Source organism: Stegodyphus dumicola, chromosome 7 (assembly GCF_044657685.1).
Source record: "Stegodyphus dumicola isolate Sdum_Otavi_A_Nest chromosome 7, ASM4465768v1".
Lineage (NCBI taxonomy): Eukaryota > Metazoa > Arthropoda > Arachnida > Araneae > Eresidae > Stegodyphus > Stegodyphus dumicola.
This window is the reverse complement of record NC_140774.1, coordinates 99,343,639-99,362,163: the sequence shown is the minus strand read 5'-3', so window position 1 is coordinate 99,362,163 and position 18,525 is coordinate 99,343,639. Positions and strand designations below refer to the sequence as shown.

The following is an 18,525-nucleotide window of genomic DNA, read 5'->3' as shown; positions in this document are numbered from 1 at the left end:
ATTGATAACACTTATCTCGAGCTATATTTGGTAACATTGTTCAAATCAACTTAACTATAGATTTCAAGCGTTACACAATAGTTACAGTATGGATAAAATACTGCAGTTTATTGGTTTTAGGAGATTGAACTGGCTAGTTATCTGGGAATTTTAAGGTTTTTTTTCTTATCGTCCCCACCTGTTGCCGAATGATTAAGACCGATAAAATACTATGCGTGTTCGATCCAGGTTCAGCTCTTGATTAAAGCGCTGGCTGCATGGTTGGTTTCTGAGACTTTTCCCACGTGTAGTGTAAATACCAGGCAGTTTCTTTGAAAAAGTCTTCAAGAAATTATCCATCATTCTTAATCAGATAGCTCTTACGTGCTTTGTCGTATATGAATAACGTAACCCTTATAAAATCTTCTACGAAGGCAACCCTGCTAATGACAAAAAGGTCACGAGAGTTTGGTTCGTAATAAAAAATTTAACCTAACTTAGCTTAAACAGCAAACAAGATATTGTAAAAGACGATGTCAAATTCGCTAATTTAAGGATCCAATTTGTTCCAAGATCAGTACAACTGTCAGATATTCTGAGCCAATTCAGTTTTAAATTGAGTTGTATGGTTTTTGATTACTAGGTTTTTTATTTGAATATGACTGTTCCTTCAAGTTATATCGCCACATTTAGTGGTCGATCCTGTTATCACGAGAAGTGAATTTATGTTAAACTTCTGATTTAATGAAAAGGTTATTTTAACCTTCTCAAGTCTCCGTCATTTTCTACGATACAGGTGAACTCTCGCCAAATCTGTTAGGAGTTTGATACTAAGTAATGCTGCCAAAGAAGGTCAAACTCTATAACTTAAAATAGAAATCAAAGAGAAGGGTAAGATTATTCTTTCTGTTAACTCGTTCTATAAAAGTGAAGTGCAGCAATCTACAGAAGTTTATTAAAGAGTTGGCGATTTCTTTTTTCCCACGTGTAACGTGAATTATGAGCCAGTTCTTTTTAGATAGTCTTTCGTGAAGATATGTGTTCCTTTGGCAGATGGCCCTTTTATGTTTTACCGTAATTCAAATAATCCAATTACCACAGGTATGAAAACATAAATATTTTAATTAATTTTAAATTACGTAAAATATAAAAGGAGTATTTTATATTTAATAAGTAACTGAAAGTACATTTGTGTTGAGAAAGATATTTTTTTAACATTACGAATCCTGAAAACAGCCTTCTACTTTTTCAGCTATATTGTTCGGAATGCAAAAATTAAATAAATGACCAATCGCCTAAATTTATTTTATGTTTATTATAAATAACAAATTTTAATTTAAAAATGGTATTCTGAATATTATGGTTTCATTTTTATACATTTGATATTTTTCTAGAAATGGACATTTTAAAATGATATGATTATCCGATTTGAAATCTCAATTTTATTATTCAATAAATTTGTACTTTTGTAGAGTCACAAGATTTCGTTATTGAATGTCTAAATTATTTATTTTACCAAAAAAGTAATAATAATAAATAAAATTTTGCGAAACTTAACGATATTTTATCGGGGAGAATTAAAATTTTTAATATTAACCAATATAAAATCTAAAGAACGACAAAGTCTAACCGAGAAGAGTAAATTAAGCATTAGTTACCTCATCTATCCTTTTATATATCATATAAGGCCTGATGCAATAGAAACCTAGGAAAGAAAAAATTGCTGAAAATAAATATGCACCACAACAGATTTAATCAAGAAGAATTAATTACTAAAAGAATAAATTAATGAATTACCATATTTTCAAATATAATAAAAATTTAATTATTCTTGAATAATAGTGCATTGTATTGCAAAAAAGAAATAGAGGAAACCATTTTTATTGTGCTTTTTTATCTATAAGTTTTCTCTGTTTAGTATGCTTCACTTTCCTAGCTTCGGCCATTAAAATCGAAATGAGATAAAAACAGAAAATGCAATAAAAATGTATTTAGATCTTGTTTAAAAATTCTGATATACAAAATCGAAACTTATCGCGAAAAATATAAGTTTTTTTAATTTTTAATTTGAGAACAAATATTTTTAGATTTGCGAAAAGAAACTGCATCTTATGAATAATGCCTGATTTACAAAAATCCTATTTTGGATCATAAGGAATCTTTTTTTCGGTACGTAAGTCAAATTCTAATTTCACGCTACTGTATAAAGTAACTCTTTTAAGAAGTTGCTATACTTCGTCAAATTCTGCTGCTGACTCAATTAAACATTTCAATTCTAAACTCGACTCTCCCTTTCTAAGGGTTTTAATAGCATCTAAAAAGGCCAAATACTTCTTATACGACCAATTTTAAGGTTTTATTCTTATAATTTTAAGCAATTTAATACTGTATAATATTAAAAAGTATCGTGTTAAAGAACTTTTATCAGAGATGCTCAATATCTCTATTTAATTCTGTTTCCAGAAACACTGTTTATTTCCAAGGATGGCACCAAAGAGAGAAGTAATCGGAAGAAGAAGCTTTTTTATATATTTATTTATAATATGCAAAAAGTAGTTATTAAATACTAGCCTGAACAACATTTGACTTCAAAAAATTGTAAATTTGAATTAATTGTCTTTAGTTTGTTAATCAGAGCGAAATAAGTCTCGTACCTTTGCGTCTCTAGACAAGCCTAGGCGGCAAAAGCAAAGCTAATTTTAATATTTAATGTTAAAACCTGCTTAATCTTTTTAATTTGATCAGCTCTTTTATAGCTTAAAAAGCAGTCAGTTATTTTATTTTCAGATTTTTTTGGAAATGGTAAACTGCGGATATTGAATCTATGGTTTTTGATATTCAAGAATAAACCAAATGAATCTGAAGCTTCTGTAGGGTAAAAAACTTAATTTCTTAAATCCTACTAATATAATTATCACCCGTTTGCGAAATAACATCTGCGTCAGATGGATTATTTGATTAAGGCAAAGCACGCGAGGACTATGTGCCTAAGTGAAAAGATGGCTTAGTGGAAGCCTTTATGAGGAAAAATGGCTCGTATTCACGTTATTACATGGGGAAAACCACGAAAACGCACATGCAACTGGTCAGTTTCCCTGGAAGCGAACCCATTGTCGAACTACCAGTGTTCAGCGACTTTGCCGCTTTGCCGCTGGTCGGCACTACTGAGTCAGAGAACATTTAAGGTACCTTTTTTACTGAAAATCTTAAACTGAACAGATGCACAGCTTGTGCTAACAATTTAAATCTTTGCAGTTTTCGAGATGTCAGATAATAAGTGCACCATTGACTTCGGCTAGCAAAGCAAAATGGCTAATCACGGATGACCTAAGGTGCAGAACTCAGCCAGAGAATGGTACTACGGTCAGCCGAAAGCTCTCTCTCTAAATTTTCAAGATGTCTTTAATTCATACATCTCATCTACATCGTAGTGAAAGCTAACTTAAAGAAGTGACACTGCAGCTCAAAATAATAAGATAACGGATTAAGTAACATAAATTATCTTACTCTGTTTCCTGTATTACAAGAAAAGAAATGAAATAACTGACATGAGTTGGTCTAAACTAATCCATTTTCCAATGAATGGACATGACTTTTCAAAGTAAAATAAAAAAAGGCTTCTAATTTTATTCTTACATTTAATCTCTCGTTTGGCTCCGAAATGCTGAGATAGATCCTAAAATGAAACAAAAAACCCAATCTAATCAGACTTTTCTCTCGGAATAAGAAGATGAACTGAAAACAAAGTTGTTTGTACTTACACTTTCCGCAACTTGTGAGATTAAGAAACTTCAGCGGAGAAGATAGTGTCTTATTAAGGAAGCGATATTTTTTTCCAGAATTTTTTCTTTTTTCTTTCCTCGCTGACATGAAAAGCGGTGTCTGAGTCAGCAGTTGTTTACCAAACATTGAGTGGCACGCGCCCTCTTTGAGGAGGGGGCAGCACGCGACTTCAGGTGTTCGGTGAGAACATCGCGGGGGTGGACTCCGAGGGGAGCATCCCGGAGGGGAGTCTTTGTTGGATGGCCTGTCATTTCCGAAGTAAACAAATCCCGGGCTCTCTATCCCAGAAGGTCTCCTCCACTGGCTATTTATCGCTCCGTCAAGCAATACTCAATCTCCAAGTAGAATATAGAATTAGAAGTTTGATTTTTATTAGGAACACTTAAGATCATTAAATGTGTCTGTGCACTCTTTTCTGCTTATTTGGCCAAAATAAGATCTTACGGTGCATCCCCGATAGATCTCGCTGTTTGGGATCGGAATGAAACTTGCATTATACTAAGGAATTCTAATAAAAGTGCCGAAGTTAACATGCTCGAAAGAAAAATTTTATTTTTAAAAAATACAAAATATTTTTACATACTTACAACAGATAAATGCTCCGATTAAGAATGATGAGTTTGACTTGACCTGGCAACACTGACCTTTTGTCGCTATCAGTTCATTTCGCAGCTTCGTTGCAATTTAGTCGGCATTAAGCGCTACACAAAGAAACAGCGAATTTTGATTGTAGAAAAAACTCACTGCCAGAATATTGAGTGTTATGTACAGACTGTTAGAGAGCTACGTGCAATCTGTGAATGTGAAAGTATTGTAGTGAAATAGCAATCTGCAGACTGATAAAGAAATTAGAGGACACAGGTCCGATAGTCGGCATCAAATCACTATGCTCTCCAGAGAGGTAACAAAAATTATTGCAAGTCCAAAAAAGTCTAAACTTCAAGAGAAAACTGAACATGTCATTGGCCACCTCTGTTGACAGATATGTGAAAAATGATTACTAGTTTTATCGAAAGTTTTGGGTAATTTTTATAATCTGGGAAATAAGATTAGCATTCGAGTTCTAGTGTAACTTTTAAGATCATCTGGGCTTGTAGACAAAGATGAAGGAAGATACCGAGTGACATAAGAGTTGATGACCTAAGCGATCAACAACAGCATGTTAAGTCACCTAGCTAGCAGAATCCTATGCAAAATCTGCATGTCTTTTCACAGATATTCTCTTCCATTGAATTGCCGATACCAACTAGGAATTCTCTTAATGAATGGTAAATAAATTCAAAAATAAAATGAAACTAATGCTTGATGGGACTGCTGATTAATCTCGGACACTGCTGCAATGAAACGCCTATTATTATTTGGGAATACTTTAGCCGCTTAGTTATTATTTTCTCAAGAAACTCTTTGTTTTAAGAGCTACAATTATGTTAGCATTTTCTAGTCGTATCAGTCTAACACTCCGATGACTGATTTCTTAAAATTTCTAAATTTTGTTCTAGCGTGGGTTTTATGAAATGTAAATCAATTAAGAAAGCGTAATTATTTATTATAATGATGCATCTACTGATTTTATAGTTCAGGCATCATTATTAATACTATTTAGTCGAAGTTAAATAAGGAAAAAATGTGCATTTTCTTTGAAAAGAGTATTTACGTTATAGAAAAGAAAAATATTTTATTGCTTTTAAATCAATAAAAAGATATCAATCTCTTGCTGTATTATCGCATATTTATTATAAAGTTAATAGAATGAAACTAAAACTAAGTTTATAATCTTCTCTTGCCGTTTTTATAGCATATTTGCATTTTCTTTAACTTTACGATACAACGGCGACATAAAAATTTAATTTACTTAATAATTTAATTAAAATTTACAATAAGCATAATTAAAAGAAAACAGGCGAATGTCAAGGTTTAAAAAGAAATCTAAAAACGATCGTAAAGAGAGATAAATGCATATCGAACCTTAAAGACACAAACTGATAAGAAAATGCCAATCAATCAAGCAGTAAAAGTGAGTCAAGTAGTGAAAGGTGTAAAGAAAAATATGTGGATGATATGTTGCTAGTTATACCCAGATTAATATATACATTTATAGACTAAGAAACGTAACTTTGAATTCCTTTATTTAATACAGTGAAATCAGTTCTTTAAGATCGGTTTTGGCGAGTTCTTGCTCCCCCCCCCCGAAAAAAAAAAAAAAAGAAATTGACAGCAACCCCACTCCGTCATCATATTTGGACAATAATTTCGGAACTACCTCGAACAGCCCAACCCACCAGAGAATAAAAAGCAAAGCAAAGCCTTTTCTTTATGGACAAGAACTGAAAAGAAAACACCTCTGAAAAACTAGGGCGTTATACATTGGAGTTTTTCACACCTATCCCATTGAAATTGTAGGCGTTAGGCTTAGCTCGTGTTAGGCCTGTTTAGGCGCTTTTAAACGGAAGCGTCTGCTATTCTTTTGTTATACTTGTTTGCTTAAGAAGCTTTCTCTGTGACCTACTATTTTTTATGTTTACTCACTCCGGCTCACTATACTGTTAGTTTATTTTTTTACTAACGGTATCCCGCCCACCCAGTCGACAAATCACCCTCAGTAAAAAGATCTGTGTTATTTTCTTGCTTATGCTACGAACAGGCTTCTTTTGTGTCATGTTTTAAAGCTATGCTGTATTTTTTAAGTGAAACCAAAAGAGGGACAACAGGCAGGAAGTAATTCGTCTTAGTAATAAAACAACTGATGAAAACTATGTTGATGCATCGAGAGTTTCGATGTCGATTAATAATGATAGTCGATTTTATACATCAATATTTACCGATTTGTTGATGTCTTATTTCGAAATGATTGAATAAATTTCAAGAGATATTATCGTTAGGGGCTAACAAAAATTCAGTTGTCATCAATAAACATTTTTTCGTTTAGAAATGACTTCGGAAATTCATATTCTTTTATCTCACATTAATTTTAGAACATTTTAACATTTTTGAATAAATTTCGGATATACAACAACAAAATTAAAACAAAAACTATGGTTGGTATGTAAAATAAATTAACTTCCGAAGTTTAAAATAAAAGAACATAGACGGAGATCCATAACATACGTCCCTTTGGAAAATGTTTCTTATTTTTTTTCCATTACACTAATAATACATACATTATTAATGTTCTTTAAATATATTACTATAAAGCTTTAAGTCTGTATTCTACAAAATCGGAATGCAATTTAAAAATCTCATACCCCTTGGGATGACATCTCCCAGAATCAACAATTTGCCGATTCATGCAGATGTTTAATAAAAAAAATAATAATAAAAAGGATAATTATCTGGTAGTGCAGCATAACATAAAATAACAGGAAAAGGGAAAAGATCAAAACATTTCTAATGACATAAAGGCAGTGAAATTTGGGAATACTTATAAATGAACAGAATACATTTAAAAGCATCATATCTGATTATTTGTTTAAGGGATTACGGCAAAGCGTATGAGGAATATCTGATAAGGAGAGGAATGACTTCATGGAGGACCTTTTCAAAGAAAAAAACTGGCTCGTATCTACGTTACACATGGAGAAAACCTGAAAAAGCCAACCATGCAGCTAGCTCGTTCTCTAGGATTTGAGTTCAGCTTGAGGTACCAAAAGAAGCTATTCCAAACTAAAACTATGCATTGAAACCATATTTTAAAAATTAAAGAACATTCTACCATTATTTGGGCTCTAAACCAAAAATTCTGGCAATCCACATTTTTTATCGTTTCTTTGAGTGAATTTATTATTTTAATCTCTTCAGTAAGTGAAACGCCTTCGCCAAGGCAGCTTGTTCTGTTTCATATTTGCTGTAAACATTAAAACTAATGAATTTAATTCCCTTACTATTCGCCTACTATAAATGATCTGATCATTTATTTTTCAAAAATGCTATTGATTTAACGAAATGTATTTTAATTTAATGACTGTTCGTTGCTTGTTTAAAATTTTAATTATAAAAGAAGAGATAATATTGTTTTCTAATAATACTTAGCGTCGAAACGATAACTCTGTTGACTTAGTTACATCTGCATAAAAAAGTACATTTTAACTTTAGAACTTTCACCGACTTTCTTCGATTAACTTCGATAAAATGTTCCCTTTTAATCAAATAACGACACTGAAAAACATGAATAAGTTTAATATGTGTTCTTTTGTTGTGAATAATATATAGAGTAAAAGGGTGAAAAACTATTTTATTATTCTCAGAAAAAAATGTAAATAATAAATTTTCTAGATATTATTTCAAACGGACTAATGCTACTCCCAGATTTTCGAATTCCAATTTTCATCTTATGTGGAATTAATACATTATATTTATCAAGGTAATTTCCAGTTTAAAATCTAGTTTTCTTCATCTAAAAGCGGTAAGCTTTATACTATGACAGCCAAATATATTCACGCCATTCCTTAGTAAATAATTATAATAAAAATAAAGTTTTGAAAACATTTCGAGATTTTCAGATAAGATTTGAATTCAGGGCTTGATATACGAAAGAGTAAACGGAGCATGTGATCCGAGCCGCCGCTTTCTAGGGAGGCCCTTTGAAAGAAGTGGAAAAGGAATTCAGAAAAGAATTACACACTTTTTACAATACTTGACATGTGCAAAATTAAAAAAAAAAAAAACTTTACTAGGTTTTAGAAATGTAAACTTAAATGCAGGAACAAAATTTTAAATTAATGTGTTTCTTCAAAAATTAGTCACCGGCATACGTTGGTGATATCAAATTACCAATGAGATATTTAGCAAAATCTCGATTTATAAAGTAATGAAAAATTTCAGAGTTAATATTTGGTCATCATATTTAAAACTCATAATTTTATGTGAATATGAAAACCTTTTGATAATCGTAGCGAAAAATGTCCTTGGTTTAAAATACATGAGCTTATATTTTACACTACACGTAACAAACTGAAACGATGGAAATGTGAAAAAGATTCTTTTTATTTAAATAACTATCTCTAAGTGAAAAATATCAATTCATTATATTATTTCACAAAATATTTCGCATAATTTGTGTTACTGAAATCTACTATATTAGTGCAATCTGCTACTACTAATATAGTAATAATAAATGCTTAAAGACGAGGTAAGACATAAAAAAGTGCACCATTTTTTCAGAAAAGAAATAAAATTAAAATAATTTTAAAAAATTTAATTAAGAAAACTGGAAATGTATATTATAGTAAATTTTTCAAGTGATAACACCAAAATATAAATGCAAGCAAATAGAAGCTTAGAAACGTAAATGTACTGCAAACTATTATACTTTTAAGTTGCTATTTTTCTTACAGTTCTTTCACATGAATACACATAGGGAGTGGAAACAATATTTTTAGATGCAGAAGATGTATACAATCTTTAGTAATGACCCCATTCTTATTGTAGTTAGTTCTAAATAACTTTTTTGCACGAAAGTTATTCCTTCAGAAGTCTTCTATCCAATACAATAATATTATACATGCACCTTATTCGATCAAGCATTTGTTACAGATTAGTGTCTTTGAAGTGGATATTTCAAGAGAAAAAGTGGACATTCTCCTGAAAGGAACAACATCCAGGAGAAGTTAGAAGATAAAAGAGGATGTTACTATTAAAAAAAAAAAGAATTTATCCTCTTGTTACGTAAATTCCTGTCTGGTATGCTTGTAATTAAGATTCCCGCGATTGTAAAAGTGACTCCCTCAAGTCTACTTGTTGGCTCATCGTGATGTGTGAGTTGGACTTTCTCCTGTTCTCTGCAGTTTCAACAACTCTAGCTATTCGAAGAGGGGTTGTCTCGAAATTAAGCTAATTCTTGTTAGATTCAAAGACAGAAATACTTCCTATTGTCAAAGACAAGCAAAGGCTGATTAAAAAGTGTTTTAGTAATTTACCATTTAAACAAAAAAAAAAAAATATTTTTCCAGACATTGATCTACGTTACTATGTGCAGCTATGTAAAATCAGCACTCATACCCATCTGTTTTCTACCTAAATGATTGACTGATTATAATTGAATGTTTATTTGACTAAATGAGCTGTTCAGAGCATCATTATCTTATTACAGGATGTTAATAAAATACATTGTTTCATCCCTGACAGTAATATATAATTTATACTGCCAGTTCTGAATACTGTTATGAGCGTGCGAGTTCATAACGGATTGAATGTATGCAGAACTGATAATAGCTTGATTAAATTTATTCTCCCAAAAGCACTTTATAATTCTGGAACTTTTCACACAAAAGTATTCGTACAGTTCTTCTCAGTATGAAAGAGTATAATCAGCAGTTATCACTTCAAACTGCTAAGAATGTTGAACGCAAGGGAATACAAAAGGCCTCAAATGCGTAAGTTCGCACAGCGATCTCTTAATATTCTCGATACTCTGATCTAAAATTTGGATTCAGCTGAAAAATGATACTCTCTCCCATGTTATGTAGTCTCCCACGTCCGCCGCAGAGATTTCCAGTACTTTTGATTTCTCGAAATTGATGGAAAGCATACACAGTCAGTTACAGTTACAGTCACGTAGCATATACAAGGATGGAACCAAAATGTCGTCAAATTTTTGCCAAGTTAAACAACTTTTGGCGATTTCTCGCCAAATTCAGTGACAAGAAATTAGTCGCCAAAACTATCGCAGCCTGGTTTGGGCGAGATAGCCATTTGCCTCAATGTTTAATCGACTTATTTATCCGACGACACTTTGCCCTCTTGAGCCCTTTCATATTACATTATACAAGAAATACTACAATTTACATATAATTTCACTAAAATTATTTACAATATACAAAATTTGTAAAAATATATACAAGACAAAAAGCAGTTACACACAATTTCTCCTGCTAAGTGAGAAAACATGTTCGGGATAAAACTATTAATTAATAGCATACTGGTAATATACTGGTAAAGATAATAGATGCCTTTGATTTGCTATAACAGTGAAAAATTTTCTTCTTCTGTTTCTAGAATTCAAAATGAGTAGCTAAATAAATTAATTCAAACTTTATAAAAATGGTTCAAAAAATATGTAAAAAATGATAACATTCCTATATCATTCAATGCAAATAGGATATTTGATTTTTATAATCTATATATATTGATGTCTTCATACGTTAGAGATAATATATAACTGTTGAATGTATAAATGATGCATGTTTAGTAAATTTGTGAAAAACATGAAAGCATCTACTTTTCATGGGTGTCATATTAAATGAAATTAGTTTCCATTTGTTTTACATATAGTGAAAAAGGATGAAAACCACAAATAGTTTTTACTTACCTCTCTGCAAATCAAATTTTATACGAAGTTATTCCTGTACGTCAGATCTTTTCTTCTGATTACTGTGATAAAAGAAAATGAAATAAATCAGTAAATAAGATGCTAACAGAAGTAAAGTTTTATGTAAAGTTGATATTATTAACTTTTATACTGAACTCTTTTACAGTGAAGAATTGTTCCGAAAACGGTGCTTCATAATACATGGTATTGCCGTGTATTGTTATAATGGCTGTGTGCTATAGGGTTTGTTAACAATCATATCACCGTATTTAATATTCTACAAAGACATATAACGCCCATTATATAGATGATAACTGTTATGATAACGCCCATTATATAAATTTTAAAGAAAAATATCTTAAGGTATAAATTCTTTGCATATGAGAATGTATTGTTCTGTTCTACGGGTTCGTTGATATGGAGTGATTGATGACAACACTTGATGAAGAATCAAAACACAATTTATTCTTCACTGTTTCACAGGACAGTTCCAAGGACGCGTTACAGTTGTCGAAAAACTACGATAAACATGAAGCAATCAGCAATACAGACTTCAGACTATCAGCTATAACGGTGAAGACAGCTTCACGGCAAAGCACTAAAGTACAACTACCGTCTCGGTCGATCGGTCTCAAGATAATCTCAAAGCACTATTAAACTCATCACACTCTTCAAGTTAAAACTCCTGATGCACTACTACTTCGCATGCAGGCAGGGTATTTATAGCTTCTGACCTACCTTCGGGAGCATTCTCGGAAAAACCGGTAAGAATTCGTTTTAGAATGTTCTCGCTCCATCTCTGGCATATCGCCAGTTTTGTCGCTTAATGACGCCAAATGGGCGATCTTGCGCCAAATTTGGCAACACTGCCTTTATTTGCCATTTTCTGGCAACTCTAAACCCGCTTTGCGAGAAAGCTATCTTACCGCAGCTGGAAATTTCGTAACAATATGATGTAGTCAAACTATAATACTGAAAGATGTTGAAATATTCTATTAAAACTAAATTAAACTAAAATGAAAATTTCTAATTTCTAAAAATAAAATCTTCTGCCCCATGAACAAAGACGACCATGCATTTAGAGTTTTTTGAATTTGTTAAATTTAATTATGAGTTTATCAATAAAGAATTGAATTAATTATCATAAATTAAAGCTGCCTTAGCTTATTAAGGAATATTTGTAGGTACTAAATCGCTGATAAAAAGTTCTCTGATCTTTAGCAGTAACTCTTGGCATGAATTACATATATTTTGCTGTAAATACGTACCTTCGCATTCAGTAATACCCAGTGGGACTTTAAGGAAAGTTAGACAGTTTTTATTCTAAATTAATATTAAAAAGAAATCATTTTATGAGAATTTAAATTATTGTTTGACGACAGAATAGTTTTAGTACTTGACCTAGACAGCTACGACGATACAAAGTCCCATTGTTCAAATGACATTATAGATTTAATAACGGAACAGACTGAACAAAAGAAACAACTATAAAATAAGAGAGACGGTACCAGATTAGAAAAGATGAATAAAATAATACTGATTATAGGCAATTTTAGAGATCCAAGAATTAAAATGTCAGACACTCAGACACTAAGAGAACAGAAAAGGAAGATTTCTGCTCATCACATTCGTATCTGATTTTCCAGACATTTCCCGAAATCTTTATCGACATTTTTGAGAACAGATTCAGATATCTCGTAACTAAAAAAATTTTTTTAAAAATTAATAAATAAATAATTAAAAAAAAGATGATTGACTGTTTTTTGAATAAAACGAAAATTTGTGCAATGGTTTCTCTTGTTTTTTCCCAGTGGTTATGGATGGTCATCGCGTAAAAGTTTTGGCATAAAAAGGAACGAAATTATTTATCTTTTATTAGTGTTTCTCAAACATTTTCAGTTCATCTTTCCTTCGATACGTCAGAAATTTTCTATGGTGGCACATTGGTTTGCATAATAATTACATCTTGCAGTTGATACGGTTAAGTGATTAACATAAAAAGTAGAAGAAAAACCTGTTTTAAATTCTGAAACAATTGATATAAAGTATACAAATATAAGGACATACTGGGAATAAACATATCTTTAATATAAATGAATCGCTTTAAGCTATTGTCATGCGGCAATTCAATCAGATTCCTTTCTGAAAAGATAAATTCAAACTGAACTATCATTGTGGAAAAGATTTTGATTCTAAAAAGGTGCCATGCCAGCTTAACAACATATCCTTGAAAATAATTTCCAAACTCTTTAATAAGCCGACATATCCTTTTCAAGAAAAGCAGTTTGTATGTTGTCTGGTAGAAGCACAAGCTACTGTTTTTCAAATACACCAGCCCATCACTGACCCGATTCTAAAATAATCTAAATCTAATATAGTTTCTATGAGAGTATCTGAATATTTCACAACGTCCTTAAAAGCCGTCCACTGAACCCCGAGATACCTCGGCTCACAGTTTGCAAACCATTGCTTTGTGTAATGTCAAAAAAGAATGCGATGTCTTCCATAGTGGGCCCTATCATACTGGAGCTGGCACTTTTTTTAAAGTTGCTCAGCATACACCAGGATACAAGTACTCATAGAAATGACTCGGCATAAAAGGCATTGTGACAAGAAACATTTATGCAAAGATTCCGATTAACCCTGGTGTCATAAGATCGATCCTTAGATCAATTCATCTTTGTCGGTTCGTTTTCATCCACTTATGAATGTTATTAGTCAACTCTATTTGCAGGAAATAAACTGGGACACTTATGCAGGTTTAACAATAACATGAGCTATATTTTTAAATTTTGTAAATACACATTAACTTTTCACAAAGTATTGCTTTTATTCACATTTACATCAAACGCACAAGTAATACATTGCATCTCTCAGTTCTTAACAAAATCAATAAATAAATAAATAAATAAATAAATAAAATAAATAAGCTAACTTTTTTCTCGGAATACAGCCAAACTAATTTTCAAATTTTTTTTTCACGAGCATGCCGTCCTTCTCGCATCAAGCACGTTTCTTCTTCCCGTTGCCAGATACTTTTTCCTCTTCTTTCAGATAAACTGTTTCTTTCACACGAGCATGCCGTTCTTCTCGCATCAAGCACACTTCTTCTCGTTGCCAGATTTTCTCCTCTCTCCTTTCAGCTATAAGTCGTTGGCTTTCAGCTATAAGTCTGTTCTTCCGGCAGGTTTGGTCGGTAGCATAGAGTATGTGCATGACACGCCCCTGCCAAGAATGAAATTTGTCCTTTCTTTGGGACGTATTTCATTAATCAATATCCAAGCAAATTTTCTGTACATTACTTTTACACAATACCAACCTCGTACAGTATTAAATAAAACAAAACAGAACAAGCAATAAATTATTACAATCATACAAATAAACAAAGAAAAAGAAAAAATACAATCAAATTATATTAATCATATCATATTTGATCCAGACGTGAGAGTGCATCTGCACTTTGGTGCTGGATCCCTGGCCTATGAGTAATCCGTAAGTTCCATTTCTGCAATGCCAGAGCCCATCTCGTCAATTTGGGACTTCGAGGAGTAGTTTCATTCAAATATCTGAGAGGGTTGTGATCCGTTATAATTTCTACCTGAGCCCCATAGATCCATTTATCAAATTTATTCAGGCCAAATAAGACTGCCCAAGCTTCCTTCTCAATGCTTGCCCAATTTTTCTGAGTTTGAGAAAGCTTTTGACTTGCAAATGCAATAGGACAATAGTTACCACTCTCGTCTATCTGGGTTAAACAGCAACCTACCGCCAAATTGGATGCATCACAATGGATGAAATGGCTTTCCTATATTTGGTGTGGCCAGAGATGTCACTTGGCACAAAGTATCCTTTAATTTGTTAAAAGCATTCTGTTCCAACTCCCCCCATAGAACAATATTGGCTTGCCTCTTCTTCGTCAACTCTGTCAATGGTGCCGATATTTCTGCGTAACTGGGAATATAAGATCGATAAAATCCCATTAATCCTAAAACCGATTTCACATCTTTTTTTGTGACTGGCCTGACGAGTTTTCTAATTGCTTTGACTCTTTCTTCATCAGGACCTCCTCCAATTATATGCCTCCTCCAATTATATGCCCCAAATATTTGATTTTTTTAGCTGCAAAAGTACATTTGTCCAAACGTACAGAAAATCCTAATTTTTCTAAAGTTTCCAGAACCAGAGAAATGTGTTTCAAGTGTTCCTCAAATGTTTTCGAGAAAATCACAACATCATCTATATATGCCTGAGCATAATCACTATGACTCTGCAAAGCACAATTCATTTCCTTCTGGAATGTCCCTGAGGCTCCTGATAAGCCGAAAGGCATTGTTCTCCACTGGTAGACTCCATTACATGTTGCAAATGCAGTCAAAGGTTTGCTCTCTTCATCCATTCGGATTTGCCAATACCCTTTTCGAAGGTCGATGCTTGTCAGCCAGTTTGCTGCACCCGCCACAAAAATCAATTCCTGCATGTCTTTCATGGGAAATGTTGGAGTTTTCGTTACAGCATTCAATGATCTAAAATCTATACACATTCTAACTGTAGCATCATTTTTTGCCACACAAACTATAGGATGAGCAATTTCTGACTCAGAAGGTTCAATTAATCCTAATTCTAGCAATTCACGTATCTGCTCATCTACTGCTTTGCGGTATGCCATGGGTATTCCATAGCAGTGGGGTTTCTTCCTAATAGCAGTAGGAATAAGTTCGATTTTGTGTGTACCTACTCGTGCTGGTTGCACTGGACGTGTAAATAATGTTTGATATTTCCTCAGTAGCCCTAAAAGTTTACTCCTTTGGACTGAATCTAAATTAGACATTTCTAATCCTTCCAGAGATTCAGAAAAACTCTTTTCTCCCTTGTTGACAGGTATAGATTCAATTTCCCCAAACTCTTCTTCCCCCTCCAAGATAACATTTACTGCTTGGGATCTAACTACATAAGGTCTAATCTTATTCTGATGAACATGTCTTGGTCCCATCGGGCATTTGTACTACAAATGAGTGAGAACTTCTCTGTTCCAATATATTTGCAGGACCCTGCCACCTAGCATAAAGCTTGTTATTAGAATCGGGAATCAAGACTATCACCTTATCTCCCACCTTAAATGTTTTTATGGTAGACCTTAAATTATGATAGTGTGCTGTCCTCCCTTGTTGAATTTTAGCTGTGAGCTTTGCCTGCTCCGCTGCCTTCTCAAACCTAGCCTTTAGATTTTGTAAATATGTATAAACAGGAGTTGCATCTAATTGTAAATTTTCATGTTTCCCTGTCCATGATGATTTTAATATCGACAGAGGTCCCTGGGGTGTCCTGCCGTACATGAGTTGAAAAGGAGCCACCCCAGTTGTTGAGTTGGGTACATCTCTATAGGCCCACAATACATAAGGAATTTGCAAATGCCACCCTCTACCTTCTTCTCTGATGACATGATGCAACATTCTTTTTAAAGTACCATTAAACCGTTCAACTAATCCATTAGCTTGAGGATATCCAGGGGTCGAAAACTTAGGACTGGCCCCTATTCGTCTCTCAAATTCTTGAGTCAAATCTGCTTTAAAATTTGTTCCATTGTCACATGCAATTACATTTGGAATACCCGTTCTTGAAAAAATATGTAATAACTCCTCACAAGTCGACTTGGCGGAGAGGCTAGTTAGAGGTATTGCATCTGCCCATCTGGTATGCTGATCAACTAAGCATAATATATACTTATGACCCTTAGAACTGGGAGGATCAATCGGACCTATCACATCAATGTTTACAATTTGGAAGGGCAGATCTGGCCTGGTTACTGGGGTGATTGGTGTCCTATCAACAGTTTTAATTGGTCTAGTCAACTGGCACTCTTTACATGCCTCGCAAAATTTCTAAACGTCTAACCTCAGACCTTCCCAATAGAAAGAGTATCTAATTCTCTCCACAGTTTTCTTTACCCCCATGTGGCCACTAAACACCGAACAATGTGCTAACTGCAAGACTTCCTCCCTTCGACTCTTAGGTACAACTAATTGCCTCACACTTTCCCCAAGAATTTTGTCCTTATGAAAGAGAAAGTTATCCACTGTATAATAATTCCCCTTTCCTTTCTGACCATTCTCCCATGCTCCTACCAGAGATTCACAAGTCTCCTGCTCTCTTCTAAATACATCCGCTGTACATAGTCTTCCTGGCTGAGGTTCTTGGCTTTCACTTGATTCCATCTTCCCTTTCTCATTGAGATTCCTTCCCATACTAGCGTTTCCTTCTAGTTTCCCTGTGTTTACCTTCACAGACTTTTCCTTTCTGCTAACCTCTGGGATGTCTGCGGTTTCTTCAGGTAAGTTTTCCGCCCCTTCACCTGTGTCATATAACCGACCTCCTAACATGGTGAATACTTCCGGAGGAAGCAACACATCCTCTACCAGCGATTCTGCAACTGCACACAAAATCTCTTGATGTGTAACATTGGCACTTTCTCCTACAGTAATACTCAGTGGAATGCTTACCAAAGGGCATTTAACAGCTGGACCAAATATACTTTTCAAATATATACTCGATCCTTCCTTCAGTTGGAGACTTTTGGTTAACTCTTTCTTAACCACCGTAATTTCTGTTCCTGAATCAACTAGGGCCTTCCCTATTGTTCCATTCACACTAATAGGAACCCTTTTCAACTCACACAAACGTCGTTAGTCGTTAGACGCTTATAGTCGTTTACATCCCCTGACTTCCTCAAAGGATCCACACGAGCTACCCCAACTTTGTCCTCTAGGATATTATTATCCTGATCTTTCTTTACCCAGTTTACCCTGGCTTTATCCTTTTCCTCATTTCTGTTATACTGCCTAGAACCTTTAATCTGAGGACAGTGCCTTTTAAAATGTGAAGCTGAACCACATACAAAACATGTTAAACCTTTAACGTTCCCTGTAGTTTTCCCTATGGTTTCTGACGTATGCCGACTGCCTCGTCTTTCTTCAACCCTAGGTTTCTCACCTACTGCCTGATTTAAAATCTTAGTTTCACAAGCTTCCCTACGCACGTTGTAGGACTTCCCTTTAGCCGCAAAGAATATGTCACACTCCTTTCCAAGCTCTCTTGGCTTGAACCACGAGTCTCCCTGCCTTATACCTATGTGTACTGCAGTTTCCGTATCAAGGGTCTGGTAGATTTTGTCCGCTACCACCAACTGATTAAGACCTTCAAAGCCTGTCACCCCCCTTGATTTCACATAATTTTCCCACATGGCAGTAACTCTAGTAGAAAACTGGCCAAAGGTCTCTTCTGAACTTCGTCTTGCCTTTCTGAAATTCTCCAGGCATACCTGAGGTGAAGGTTTAAATTCTTTCAACACAGTTTCCTTTATTTCCTCATAATTCCCATACTTATCCTCGCTTATCAATGTTAATAAATTTTCCGCTTTATCTCCCAAAAGGTAAATCAAAATTTTGGCCTTATGCTCATCAGGG

The 18,525-nt window shown here is 33.8% G+C and overlaps 1 long non-coding RNA gene across 1 annotated transcript in view; it reads left to right on the top strand.

Moving 5' to 3' along the window:
• Positions 1-280: 280 nt before the first annotated feature.
• The window catches only part of LOC146996280 (uncharacterized), a 45,313-nt gene continuing 27,068 nt past the window's right edge, over positions 281-18,525 (top strand). Inside the window, exons 1-2 of the long non-coding RNA XR_015042168.1 lie at positions 281-1,080; positions 2,767-2,854. This is a non-coding gene — a long non-coding RNA (uncharacterized LOC146996280). The remainder of the gene's footprint in view (positions 1,081-2,766; positions 2,855-18,525) is intronic.